Source organism: Cygnus olor, chromosome 3 (genome assembly GCF_009769625.2).
Source record: "Cygnus olor isolate bCygOlo1 chromosome 3, bCygOlo1.pri.v2, whole genome shotgun sequence".
Taxonomy (NCBI): domain Eukaryota; kingdom Metazoa; phylum Chordata; class Aves; order Anseriformes; family Anatidae; genus Cygnus; species Cygnus olor.
Window position 1 is genome coordinate 61,686,295 of NC_049171.1, and position 15,288 is coordinate 61,701,582.

Consider the following 15,288-nt stretch of genomic DNA (forward strand, 5'->3'; position numbering starts at 1 on the left):
GCTTACAGATTTCCAGGTAGCAAAGCATGTTCTTTCCCTACAGAGACAAAAATAAATTCACCAACCCTAGCACAGACAATACATAATAATAAACGCATATGTTCTATGTCCTAAAGATTCATTGTTATACTTTCCCCTTTATTAGTTTCACCAACTGAGGTCTAAAATAGTTCCACTTTAAATTCAAAAGATTATTTTTATTTTTTCCTACTCATCCACACCTTACAATGCCCATCTATGACTCATTTCAAAGAAATCCTTGAAAAAACACAAAAACGTACCACAGATTCTGCTCCCATATTTCTTATACCTTATCCATTTCCAACTCTTCCTTTTAGAAAGGAAGACCTGGGGACGTCTTTCTCTCTCCACTACCACTTTCTTCCATGGACCAAAGCAAACTACAGAACTACACTTAAGTTCCTTTTTCTGCTTTAGCTATCTGTAAGTTACACGCATGACTTCTGCAATTTAGCAAGGAAAAGGCTGAATCCTTTGTACCACCTGCAACACTCATCCATGCAAATCGGTTACTTCAGACAACAATGGGAACGTGCAGAGTACACACCACAGACCTGATCAAATAATTTGAAAGATCCCCTGGGTTCCACCAAAACCACTGCACAGAAGTATCTACTTCGCATACAAAACACCTCAAATGACTCTAGTTTGAAGCATTCAGAATGTAAAGGGCCAACCCTCCAGCAGAAACCAACATGTATCACTTAATGCGGCATTCGGTACTATTTTTTTTTTATCATAACAATTCACAAAAAGATCTAGTCTGAATCTGTCTGATTACACACTGCAAAGCCTTCCACAGCATGGGCTTACGAAATCCTTGTCCTGTGACACAGAAGCCTCAAATCCTTTCAAAAATTTAAACAGCCTTGTTAGTAAGCTATCGAGGAGGAAGCATTTACCTCTGGCAGAAAGAAGCAAAGTTCCAGCCTTGGATACAGTTTCAGACACAAGAGATTATGGTGCAAGTATTATTGCTAGCTACAAGAAGGTTTGGAATAGCTGTCCTTTTCCAAAATCTCTCTCTCGCAGGTTCAAGGACAACAATTACAACATTTTTGACTTCAATATAAGATGTGTTTCTCACCTAGGAAAGACTGGAAAATCTGGAACTTGACACATATTTGTTTTTCCTACAAGTTGTGATTTTGATCCAGCTTCTTAACTAAGAAGTTTTCTTTTTGGAACTGGTGGCCTAGCAGCTTTATTAGAACTAGCACAGCTAAGTTCAGAAACGCAGACTCATCCAGGCCACTTTATTTTGCCTGACAGTCATCTCTATTTACATAGATCTAGTTTGAAATTAGGTTCAGAATTTGAGATATGACTTTCTGCTTTAGCCAAGCAGAGCACAGATCTGCAGATCACAGAGCTAACCCTCATGGTCCAAGTCTGTCAGAGATAAGCAAGGTGTAATGAGAGGTACCAGTAAGGAAGGGGCAGAGGAACAGACATGCCTCATTCTTACTGACGAGGCCAAAACTTTATGCTGGTTGCAATACCAGAAGAACTTGGGGGGTGGGGGAAATGTATGTATATCCATGAAATTATTTTGTATTTCAGTTTCTGGAATTCCTACACCCAAATTTCCCATGAAACAACTATTAACTTACAAACCAGTCTAAAAATCTCAGTAGAAAATACTATATATACACCTAATTAGCACTGCTCTCTCCAGAACACCATCTGCCACTAAGGCAGCACTGACTGCCCGGCCTCACAAGTAACTGCACTGCTGCATCCCACAGCAGAAAACGGATATGACTCATCTGAGCTGAATTCTTAACACTTGACTTGATGGGTGGTAATTGCAGCAAAACGAGATTAAACAGGTCTGATAAGCAAGCCTGCATTTGGCTTTGTCAGTGGTAACTCCAAATAGCCTCCAATAGCTATGATTTCATTCTCGTTCAATTCAGTTGCACGCCAAAAAGAATAACCTTGACTTACTGCTGCTTTGTCACTGTCTATAGGACTACACAAATATTCAAACTTTACTTCCAAAGGAAAATAACCTTTGTATACAATTCTAGCACCAAAAGATGCTTTTGTTCTGTTACTGACTTAGAACTACTGCAGTAGGACTGAACCACTCCATAAGAGTTTTAACAACTTTTTTCTTCTGATTTGACATTAGAAACCATAGATGCTCGTATTTTCTTAACAGAAATAAGTTGTATCTAGGTCACCGATCACACTGGCAGCACATGTGATCTAGCGGACAGCTTACGAACTCCAGAAATTGGAGTGCTGTCCTCAACCTGCCCATGGTTGACTGCCAAACCTCAGCAATCATCAAATCACAGAATCCCAGAACATCCCGAGTTGGAGGGAACCCACAAAGATCACCAAACCCAGCTCCTGGCTCCACACAGGACCACCCAAAAATCAGACCTTATGTCTGAGAGCGTTGTCCAAACACTTCTTAAACTTGAGCAGGCTCGGTGCCATGACCACTTCCCCGGGAAGCTGTTCCAGGCAAGTCACATTACCCTCTACCCTTCTGGTTTCACCATCCTATTCTGTGAAATGCTTTGGGATTTACAGATGAAATGCACAAGTTTTACCCACAAATAGGAATAACCAGCATTGTAGCTGACAGAGGCAACTTTGAGATAAGAAACTCAAAAGTACCATAAGCGTTGAATTTGATCCTGAAGCATTACTACATGGACATTCACCAACCTAGCACAGTGGCAAACTCAACATTTAGAAAAAAATGTCTTGTTCAAGCAGCAGTTTCTGAAACAGAACTAACACCATTGGCCTGGTACCAATCAACCAGAAGAAATCTGTACGCAAGATCTAACTGCAAGATTCAACCTAGGCTTCGAGCTACATTCAACTTGAATTGATGAACTGGTAAGATAACAATCGTTTATGCTTAAGATAGAATTCTTTTTTTCCTACAACAATTACTGATGTGAATAGGAAAGCTACATAGATGCAAGTCTTTGAGTAATTGCCAGCAAAGTAGAAATTTGGAATTATACAAGCTAAATAACTCGCGCAGCTGGCAAGAAACGCATCTTGTTTTGCATTTTTAAAATACCAACACGTGAATTCCTATGTCAGCTTCCTCTTACACTTCTAAAGAGAAGAAAGAATTATTTAGGCTTAAGAAACATTAGAGACACTGGAAAAAAAAGAAAAAGTGACAACCACCACCTACTCACACGTTCACTTTGAGCAAAGTAACCACCCTTTCACTTCCAGGAACGCTGAGATTTGTCCAAAAATGCACATTGCAAAGTCCAGCACATTAAACCATGAAACCTACAAAGCATTTGCTAGCACTGAATAAACCATTGACAAGAGCATGAGTCCAAATTAAGCTCCAAAAATTCATTTTTCACCCCTCCCCCAGCAGTCGAGCCTCTTCATTTTCCACACTGAAGGCTTGCCGATATAACTGTAGTAACGCAGAGCAACTACATTACGTTGAAATTAAACACTGCAAAATATGGTATCTCTCGTCAAAACGGGGACAGAGAGGTGTGCTCTCAGTACAACTGTAAGGCATAACTGAAAGTCCAAATGTACTAAAATGGAAACCAGAAGTTTTACTTTATATTCCGTCTCGATTTTTTTTGCATGCTGCATGCAGATATTAACTACTTTACGATCCATGCTGGAAACGATACAAATGCTGTACTTGTAATCTAGTTCTATCAGGTGGTTTAGGGTTGTGGGTTTTTTTAAGAAAGACTCCTTTCCTACCAGCAGCACATATTAGCAGATTATTTGCGTGATGACTACTGAGACCTAAGACTCCCAATAGCTGCTCGCTGCCCTTCACACAGCTTAAGCATTGTAAGAAGAAATGTGAATTTGTAAGTTGAGATAGCTGCTGGAGTTCTGAATTCACAGACACGATAGCTTTAACCCATCCCCATGGAATACACACGGCACAGCAACTCTGCGTGACCTCAGCCGCCAATACGAGCTTCACATCTCCTCAAGGGAGCACACTTGTTGCTCCGAGACTAGAAAACCAGCAAAGCACTGCTGATTAAACGTGCCCCGGACTGCAGTGCTGCAGCATGGTATGGCCTACATCCTTCAATTCCCCTAGCCTCAGGCTGCTGCCTTCAGGCCGGCTACCAGGAGCGCTGTTGGGCGGTAGTTGCCTCAGGCCAGAAGCACACAGGAAGCGTTCCAGCAGCACAGGCAACCGAGCTCTGGTGCCCAGGGACGTTCTCATTTGTTAGCCACCAATTTCAGCTGGGGTGCCTGAAGCTTTGAACTTTTAGGCAATTGGAGCGAGAGCTTCAGTATTTCCTAGCTAGACCAAAACCCAAACTAAATTTTTCAGTCTTTTGGGTGAACTGAAAGCTTCTGAAAAACATCAGGCTGAAAGCACAAACAGCTGGCACAGCCAGCATGAAATATACCCCTCCTTCGCCACCCCTACCGGAAGGGGAAAGGATATGAGGCAACCCACAACTAGACAGGATCAAGAATAACACGAAACCACACCTTTAGGCAATCTTAACTCAGGTTGCTGCAGCCCTGCTCTTGGCCTGTCCTCTGGAACTCGTGTTGTAACACAGCAAGTCAGCTCAGAGAACTTATTCAACTGAAAACTAAAAAGAAACAACGAGTTAATATATCATCATTCGTGCCAGCTCCCTGACCCACCGACCATGAAACTGTACAAAAATCTCTGCTAAAAGCAGCGCAAGCAAGAAGTGTGCTAATCCAATTCTTCATCCGCTTAAACTGCTACAGGATTGCACCTCAAAGGGATACAGCACACTCACCTGTCCTAATTTATTGATATTAGAGTCCATACAAAACTAGATTTTATGCTAATCTTCCCCTGCTTATCACTACAACAACAGGGAGGCATCAATAAGGAGGATAACCTTTTCCAACACTGATGTGCATATCGCAGGGATTGCTACCTTGTACGTATTTCCTCATCACCTCTAAAGATCACCTGAAAATATGCCATGTTATTTAGGCATTTTAGCATCAGCCATTTGACATAGTTCTACTGCAAAAATACTGCTGGAAGTTACTATAGCAGTAGCTCTAAAGCAACAGCTTCAATTCAGAATACACACAGAAAAAGCAATTTCCTACAAACGGAACCAAATCCTGAAGACAGGCACCTGACACTTTGCAACCAGTCACAACATAAACTGAAATCCACCGAGCAGGCTTGGGAAGTCTGCCTACCAGGAAATTTTTCCATTGGAGCTGTTCTTAAAGTACGTGAACAGAGAAGAAATAAAGACAAAATATCAGGTTATCGACACTGATCATTCAAAGCAGAGACACTTCTGGGACACTGCAGGAAACAGACCAAAATGCAAGCAGTTAAGCAACAAAAGGGACTGGAAGCCTTCCAGTTACACACCCATCTGGCACAGTGTGCTACAGAAGCTCTCGCTTTAGGCTTAGTCCATTTTCCTAGTGCTTTTATTGCATTTTGGCCCTCTTGCATCAGCTGGAAAAGGGAGATCATGGGTTCTGCTAACGGAATTACGGGCAAGAATCCTTATTTTCTTTCTTTTTTTCAGGGACATTTTCAGAATATATACTTCAAACACTTTCTCCATTTTCCTCAAAATTGTGAAATACACTCAAGTGTGTTGAGGTATTTAAACCAAGTTAAAACTGGTTCATGCTTAATGATCTCCAAGAACTGCTATTATTAAGCCACAAAGAAACAAATGCAGCAGAGTAAAGCTTCCACACAAGTCTTTGAGCAGTGGCTATATCCAGCACATGAGATGCTGACAACTTACCAGCCAACAGCAAATTCTGCCACACACCTGGAGACTGATCCAGCAAAGAGCTACAAGCACAGCAGGACTGGGCTGCACCACGCAGTCCTGACCCTGGACAGTGCCGTCCATATCAGTTCCAGGCTGGGAGAAGAATGTCCCAGAACCCCGCACACACCACCCACCACCAGCTCTGAACCATGCCAGAGGGTTCAGAAGTCACAGGCTGACTCTCTCCTTCAGTTAGGAGTCTGGATGTGAAGTTACAGGCCAAGGCCACGTCAAGTTCAGACATCACCACCAGAGATGGCTTTCTGTGGCTGTAATAAGTCAGGGTACCCCTGCTGCCCTGCGTCTGTGAGAGTGAATGGAATAGGAACAAAGAGCCCTCTGCTCACTCTAGGGGTAAGAAAGAACATAATCCCTTGTGAACAAACCAGAAACAGGTGATGCTGCAAGACCCGAGCACTTTCTTAAAGATAATAGCACTGACTGCATCAGCCTACTCTCAAGAAAAGGATAATAATGCTTTAAAACCTTTCCTTTCCTCCTCCCTTTAGAGCTGCAGCTCTAGGGAATGTGTTCTTCCCCCTCTACTCCTGCCCTCCCTCCCTCCCTAAGTGCCTATGGAGTCGCTTTAAAAAAAAAACAAAACAGTAAGATAATAATCCTGCTTTGTACAGCAATGCTGTAATTCCACAAGATATTTTGGAAGCATCACTTTTGCTATTTGTCCTGTCATGTTTCATATGTGCCATACTATACCCAGAGTTGTTACTCCTGGTTAATATATCACAAGAATTCTCAACTTCAGTAACAACCCTGACTCCAAACTCCAAAAAAAGAAGCCACCAGTTTATATTTATATATATTTGTATTTATTATAAATTTTATTTATTTTGCAGTCTCAAAATAAATAAATAGATACATGTTTATGAAGCTCTGTTCCTCTCTGTAGGTATGAGCATACACCCATAAAATCAATTGTGAAAGGTAGAGCGGCATGGGCTTTCGACTACTAATAATGCAGTTTTGGAGTATAATATACAAATATTGAATAAATTTAATCAGGGAACTTTACCCCCTTAAATACGTAACATCAGTGTAAGCCAAAGCAAGTACTTGCATCAAAGCAATTTGCGTGACTTGCAAGGTCACAGAAAACCCTTGTAAGTGACTGCACATTAAGGGACTCCAGCTATCTTATTAATTATATTTATTACTGTATGAATAACCAGTGGACTTCGGCTCTGCAGAAAACAAAGGAAACAGATAACATAAACAAACAGGACTTCAGTTTATTTACACAGATAGCAACCAATTATTTTCTAGTAGAAGCGATCAGGACAGCGTCGCCGATTCTTTTGCAGTTGCACTTGACCCAGGAATTCTGGTGGTGTTTGGAACCGACCACATTCTGCTCCAAAGGAGACTTGGAGGGGTTCCCAGTTCTTCCCACTTCCAGCTGGGATCTGGAAGACAAGGTTGTGCTCAGGAAGCAAATAGCTTCCGCCCTTCCCTACGGATGCCACATGTCGCTCTATCGACTGCGCAAGCTGCAAGGGGCGAGAGAAGGCGGAGCACAGCACACCGCCAAAATCCCAGCTTTCACCAGCACACCATGGTACTGCTGGCATGTGGAAGCAGAACCAATGACGACCACACACACAACCAGATTAAAGGCAATCCGTTTTCATATGAATCATCTATAAGGTTTCTTAGCCTACCTTATCTTAGATACTGCATTGAAATGCGGTAATAAACCAATAAAACAAAAAATTAAGCCATATATCTAGCATAAATATATTTTCTAAAGGGAAAGAACAGCACCATCACGCTTTTAAAAGCCTGTGTGTAGCTGTAAAAATTGAATTGAAGGTGAAGCAGTAGAAGTAGTAATTTTTAATTTATGGGTGTGCCTCTACGGTGCAGTTAAATGAAGCACTCTGCTCCTGTGTCAACATAACTGGATGAATTTATCCCAAGCATGAGGGGCCACATTTTGGTATCACAAATTCTTACTGTCTTACAGGTGTTCCTTTCCTTTTGGTACATCACTGTATCTTCCTTGTTCATACCCCAGAGTTTTCTGTGCTATGCTCACAAAACTGACTTGACATGCTTCTGACTGAAGAGCAGCTCTACAAAGTTGTTGGAGTGCTCAAGACACGGGAAGGCGATGAAGGACGTTAAGCTCTTGGTAATTATTTAACCTGCATTTTTATACTTCACAGACTACAGGTTTCAGTCCGTAGACCCCAGTGAGCCAGGAAGACTGTACTGGAAGCAACATTACACCTGCATCAGGCAGGTGCTGTGTAAAGGGGAAAGAGATCGCACAGAACTCCCTGCAGGAGCTGCGTATAACTCTTTTGTGAGGACATCACTGGAAAGCTGTCTTCGCCACTAAAAGCAGCAGCTGCTTACTCACCCAAAGCACACTCCGCAAGAGACATCCACTGATGCCATCAGCAAGGAAGCCCCAGAGCAACTCATTTACTTTATTATGTAAGAAAGAAATGCAGAGCCAAATTTTCACATGGGCATCTAGTACCTAAATTAGAGTGTACGCTTCTTGTGGGATCTGAAAGAGTGCTGATTCCCACCAATTTCAGATGAGCCTGTCTGTGGGAAATCTCTAAGCCCCACGCTGCATGTAAATGTATCCTAAAGGTTATTCATAAAAGCAGGCATGATTTAGGACAGAATTCAGCTCTGGCTTGCCATTGTTACTGGTTGATCAGCAGCTCTTCATAACCGAACCGAGGATTATAGCCACTCCAATCAAGGAATAAATTCAGTTCTCAGAGAAAAAAATGTAATATACAATAAAAAGAAGCAGCCTGTGCTTGTATCTCAAGCTTAGCCCGAGGATCATTTTCTCCTGGAATACAAACAATTCAAGCTTCTTACAGGTATTTACCTGTCAGTGATTATCAGAAGATTCCCCAGTTATCAAAACAGATTGCACTGTCAGCTGTCACACACATGTTCTGCTGCACAAAGCCTTCACTGACTGCTTATGCCCATCTCCTTCCAATAAATGTATTTCTGAGTCTATCTGTACCACTGAAAATAAACCCCCAGAGAGGCCATACAAAGTAAGCAGCAGGAGACCACAGCGAACAGTAGATGTTCTGGGACAATGTGAAGCGGGGAGCCTATTATGAATGGCAAGAATCCCAGAAACAATTTCATTCTTATTAAACGTACATGTGCAAAATCCATATTGTTGCTGAGCCTTTGAGGTTTTTTAGTTTCTTTGGTTATAGCATACACATACAACTGGCAGATCACCTACGCATGAAAATCCCGAAGTTCTAAACAGCGACAGTTCCAAAGGGCTGGAAACAAAAGGAACAAGTTTTAAACAACCAGCACCACAGAATACTCTTAAAACTCAGCTCTTCTCTACTGAGGGACAAAAAAACTGACAAAACTGAAGCTTTCCCTTCATTAACTTGATTTTTCCTGCCTATTATGCTCTTAAATTACTGGGATAATGGCATTAAATGATACATTAGGGTCTCTATTTTTAGCTAGTCCTTTAGGCTTTTACACAATTTGTTTCACTCTGCTTTAGCTTGTTCCATATGACTTTTTGTTACTGTGCTGCTGAGGTGCTGCAGCCAGAGGAGGAGCTTTACAGGCCTGTTGCTTACTGACGCAGACGGCCTCATTAGGGAGGTGAGGACAGGTGGCAGCAGTCATGCCCTGACAAAATTCACGATCAAGGGATATGGGCCAGGCAGAGCAAAGTTAAGACCTCTGGATTTAGGAAAGCAAGCTTTCACCCGTTTAAGGAACCAGTGAACGCAGTTCAGTGGAAAACTGCCTTCAAGGACACGGGACCTGGAAAGCATCGCCTCTGAAGAGAGGTTGAAAGAGCTGGGTTTGCTTAGCCTGGAGAAGAGATGGCTATGGGGAGACCTCACTGCAGTCTTTTAATACTTAAAGAGGACTTACAGGAAAAAGGGTGAAAGACTTTTCACCGAGTCCTACAATGAGAGGTCAAGGGATAGTAGTTTCATATTGAAAGAGGATAGATTTAAATAGGATATTAGATTTTTTTATTATTATTATTTTTAACCACAAGGTTGATTAGGCACTAAAACAGGTTGCCCAAAGAGGCTGTATGTGCCCCATTCTTAGGGGTGATCAAACCCAGGTTGGATGGTGTTTGGGGCAACCTGGTGTGGTTGTGTCCCTACTTCTGGCAGAGACTGGGGGCACAGGAGGACACTGGATGATCTTTTAAAGGTCCCTTTCACACCAAACCAGTCTGATTCTTTACATTAGAAACTGCCTAAAAAAGAGAAGTCAAATTCTTATAATGGCTGTGGTAGATTCAGGAGTCACTTCTGCATGACACACCCTGTTCAGAGCTACAGAAACACAAACTGCAGGAAGAGGAAAAAAAATAAAAAGGTTTCCTTCTGTGTTTCTCTCAAAAACCACTTACCTAGCTTCACTCAACCCTTTTTCCATTGGGGAATATACTTTCATGATGCCCTCTCACCTAGATGTCTCACAATGAGTTTTACATCTCTACTGTATTTTAAGAGACCCGAACAATTTCATAACCAGCATTTTTCCTCACACTTTAATATGTAGCACATAATATTTAAAAACTAGTGCTATTACCTTGATGCACCTAGTAGAGAAGGTACCATTTCAAAAGACAATAACTTCTAATAATCCATCAGAAGGCTGAACGTGGACCATCTATCTTAGTGTCTCACCGGTATCACTAGGAGGTTTAGTCAATAAGCACTGCAAGAGCACACCCTTAATATCATTTACATTATAGAAGTGGTTGGGAACTCCCAGCCCCATCGGGGTTTCTGTGCCCAGATGACACCCAAGCCAGATGCTCTGCAAGGCACCATCTTCCTCAGCCTGGGAAAGGCCAGGGGAAGCTCCCGCCGCACAGCAGAGCCGCACGCTGCTACGGCACGCCAGTCACCAAGTCTGAAAGAGAACCCAGCTCTCACGGGTTGAAGTTTCCAGTGTTGCCTCCTAACAGAGCCTAGAGCTCAATATCCGCAGTCAAAAGCTCTGTAACCCACCCTTCTCTGAACCCCATTTAATTGTGACAATATACTCTGCACATGCAGACACGAAGCTTCTGTATTCGTAATACCTCACCACTGACATATCTATCTTGAGGGCATGGCTATAATCTGTGCACCCTCTGCATTATTAATCTGCATTTTTTGCTCCACCTCACCACTTGCAACACAGCGCTGCTGAAATGCAAAGCTCTTTCAGCATGAATTCCACTGACAGTGGTGGTAGATTTTTTTTTTTTAAGTAGTTGCTCTCACCTCTGAAGAATGATGCATCAGGATAATTTCTTCAGCTATGTAATAAGAACCATCATTCCCAACAGGGACTTTCCAGTCATGATGCTACAGAAAGGGCAGCGGTGATTCAGCAGCACTGAGAGGTACAAGGAGGGAGTGCCCAAGCAGTAAGTTAAGTGATGGATGCAAGTGCTACATAATCACAGAAAGAACGTACAGCATTTCAAGTGTCTGACGAAACTCAGTGAAGTGAAAAAATAATAATCAGGAAGTACAGCAAGTAAGTTACTGAGCAAACTAGGCATTCTAAGAGACAACATGGATTAGAAAAAAAACTTGCAGTTTGTCTCTCTGTGGGACCGTTTTTCTTGGTCCTACATAAAGCTAACTTAGTAGGAAGCATTTTGTTCTTTTTTTAACTGGGGAATACATTTAAGTCAACTGCTTGAAACAAGAACACTAGTTCTGAAAATAATAACTCTTGACTTTAAGTTGAGAGTCTCTGTCGGTGTGTCACAAAGCCATAAATCACTTTAAGAACAATTTAGCATCATGGAATCTAGTGTACTTAGAGAAAAATAGGAAGAAACTGCAGGAAGGCAACCGAGCCCTGGTTCTGCTTTATTTCACTTCTGTGTGCCTCCAAGTGTTTATAAATGCACAATCTACACAAGCTCTGTAAAGTATGCAGAAAGAGTTCAGATGTAGAACCTCATCTAAACAAAGCTCCCTTTTACACAAGTGACTGTACTGACTCTCTGAAGATTGTCATTTTGTGAGCCAAGATGCCCCCCAAGCACACCACACTGTACGTTTTTAAGCCCACTGAGCTGACACTTGTGAGAAACAACTGATACCGAATTCCAGAAACAATGAGAACAACCTGAATCCATTTTATTATCTGTTATTTGATGAATGCTGTTTTAGTCAAGCATTACTGTTACAGGGAATTATCTCAGTAGCCCTACACAGAAGTGGCAGTACAAAGTAACATCACGAGGGCCACCGACCCATGAAACCCGAGCATAAGAAGTTGAAGAAGAGGGAATGCTCTAGTATAACACAATATAAAGGCTACAGGGAGATAAGTGTATGACAAGTACATCAGTCAAGTTGCTTAGCTTGAGAACCATCTTAAAAACAAGCAACTACAGATTAGAAAACCCAGATCCTCCTCAGTCACCAAGTACACGATCTCTTATCTTCCATTAGTCCCTCTAAGACTGTACACAAAGTCAGAATGCTTGATATCATACTGCTGACAAATTACCAATCTTCCAAAAAAAATTAATCTTGCAAGGCAGACAAGGAGGAAGAACACACACCTGAAAACAGTAAACAAATGATCCCTGTGTCCATGCACTAGAAGTAGTCAACGCAAGTTGCTTCAAAAGAGGGTGCAATGTACTTCAGAGTAAGACAAGTTTCCAATAAAGTTTCTCTTTGGTTCCTCAAGCTGTATCCAATCTCCCCCCAAAACACAAGATTAACCTCTCCAAGAAGAGAGAACACAGCTTTAGAGTGCTGTACTGTACAGGTCATCCCAGAAACCTGCGTGCATTAATTATCCCAGCTTTGACACTTGTACGCTACTTGTTTTGCTAGTCAGCTGAACACTCACCCGTAACTTACCCTGCACTTTAAAATTGATGCAATTTCTAAAAGCGTCAGATTACAAATCACATGAAACATTTCTGTCAACTTGGCAAAAAAATCTGCCTCAACCTAAAAGCCTCTGTGAAGAATTCACCTCAATTTAGAGCACCTTCCTCTCCTGAAGGGCTGACCCAGATTGCTGATTCATGTTAATTTTTGCTTTTATGATATTTGTTCCTTTTTTAAAACACTGTTCAGCTAGCCCTGGATGTATTCGTATTATACAAAATGACCAGTTACGGATCTGCACAAGAAGCAAATCATCCTAACTATGGTTGCCTAAAAAAAAAAAAATCAATGAAAAAAATGAATTGCTTACATAAACCGAAGAAACTAAGTAATCTATACTCATTTATGGCTCAGGTTTCAAAAAATAAAAACAACGGGATATGAATATCAAGTCATTGTAATGTGGAAAAAATATCCTTTAATAGTAATGTATTTCAACTTTCAGAACACAGGTCACTGTACATAGGCTTCTCTACTGTATTTTGGCATCTCTCTGACTCTTTAAACATTCTTGAACTGTTTAGGAATTATGCTGGATTTCAGAGACCTGTAATTCAACTGCAAGAGCTCAACACAACTGAGAAAAAAAAAAATACTGTCTTCATGGAAAAAACCAGCCCCGGGACAGCCGGCCAACCCCATATACACTGAGTTCTGCAAGAAATCGGACTAATTTTTCCCCTTTTCACCTTACTGCTTCTAAGTGGTGGGAAGTGTATGAAGTGTTCCAACAGTTACTAAGGCTGATTCCACACTTGCTTCTCATGAGGCTTTTTTTTTTTTTTAAATCAGACTTTAAACCATGCACAACAAAGTGCTAGAATAGGCTAATTCTTAATATTTGGTGTTTGAATGGTTCCATTATACTTAGCTAAGACGTACTCACTGTTCATATGTATGTCTAATTATGTCTCCGCATTTAAGCGCCATCACTTGACGGAAGCCAGCTGAAGAAGATTATTAGCAGGCTAATCCAAATTTAGACAGGATGATGAGTATTTACATCTGAGATTAGACTTTTTTTTTTATTTAATACTTCCCAAAGTTCTCTTCGAAGCAGTGAAAGGTATGAAGTGAGCCATCAGAGATCACCATGAGTTCAGACTACATTATACAAAGCACAAAGAAGACATTAGGAAAGGGAAGGCTTGATAATGGGCAGATAAAGTTATACTGCATCTACAGCCTCTCTCCCCCTCCCCCAAATCCCAGTTCATTTGTACACATTACAGGAGTTGAGAGATTTGTTGTTTTTATCTCATTCAAACACAGTAATTAGCTCCATCCCATCACATCATCCCTTACTCTCATGACTTAATTGCCCTTTACACTGAGTCTAGTAAGACTCAGTACCTTGATTGAAACCAATTAACCATTACGTAAATTGAAAGTCATTTTACTGTTAAATTCTTACTTGATGTTCAGCCATGCTGTACATGCAATGCACTACATTTTTTTAAGTAGTGGAGCGTGCAGATATTCTTCACCTTATCACTAACATCTTTGATCACTGAAAGCACATAGCAAGAGAAAGGACAAGAAGGGAAATTGGGAAGGAATTTATACTTATTTGCCATCTACAGATGCTTCCCTTCCACCCCAGTGGAAGGCAACTAAAACAAAAAAAAAAAATGTGGAATAAATACACCCTTTGTGACCATTTCATTTTGTTCCCTACACTGCTCCCCATTTGCATTTTTCAGCTTACATAGCTTCTACTCTTTAATGCTTTTCTGTTCCTAACCTGGGAGCCTTTTTTTTTTTTTTTTACTGACTGAAAATTTCTGAAGAACAACTAGTTCTTAAAAATATATATTGGATGCAGAAGTGTGAAAGGAATAAAGAAACAAATGCAAAAACCCACAGATCCTTCTAGACCTAAGTTCCAGCCTCACAGTCAACACCACAACATAGCTTTTAGGCAGCAGCTCACACAGCACAAAATGTATCGTGTGCAGACAAACTTTTATGTCCTCCTCTTTGCAGTACAGAGTTTGCTGAAAACCCATTGAAATAAGAAATGTTATATTACATAAGCGTGCAGTTATGTAGTGCTAGACGCCAGACGCCTACTGCCAGAATTAGAAGGGGCCCACTTCAAGTCAAATCTCCCATTACAAGAAAAGCCTTTGTGAAATATGGAGACCCCGCCTATTGTACAGATCAGTCTGAAAATTAATGAACGTAAGAGGCACACCAACATCACAGATAATTCAGCTCCGTGAGCCTCACTAGGATACACCTTCCACAACAGGGACGAAATGAGACTCTCAGGTTGTACCTGTCCTACAGTTAAGGGGTACTGAGGCTCTTAAAATCTGAAGTCTCTCTTACCTGTAATGTAGAGAGTATAAGATCTATAATGAAGCACTGTATCCTTCCTATTTCTGTCTGTGAGCACAGCTCCTCTGACTTTTGAGGACATTACCTCTAAGGCCACAGATCTCTAAGAAATGCAAGGTAAGACATGCCCATATGCTGCAGAGCCATCCAGCTCAGGAACCTGAAAGCAGCAGCCCATGAAGCAAAGCGTTCAGTGTTTCACATAGATGACGTGCATA

At 41.4% G+C, this 15,288-nt stretch overlaps 1 protein-coding gene across 1 annotated transcript in view; it reads right to left on the reverse strand.

Moving 5' to 3' along the window:
- Positions 1-15,288, reverse strand: part of MAP3K5 (mitogen-activated protein kinase kinase kinase 5) — a 101,571-nt gene that overhangs the window by 84,792 nt on the left and 1,491 nt on the right. The window lies entirely within an intron of this gene.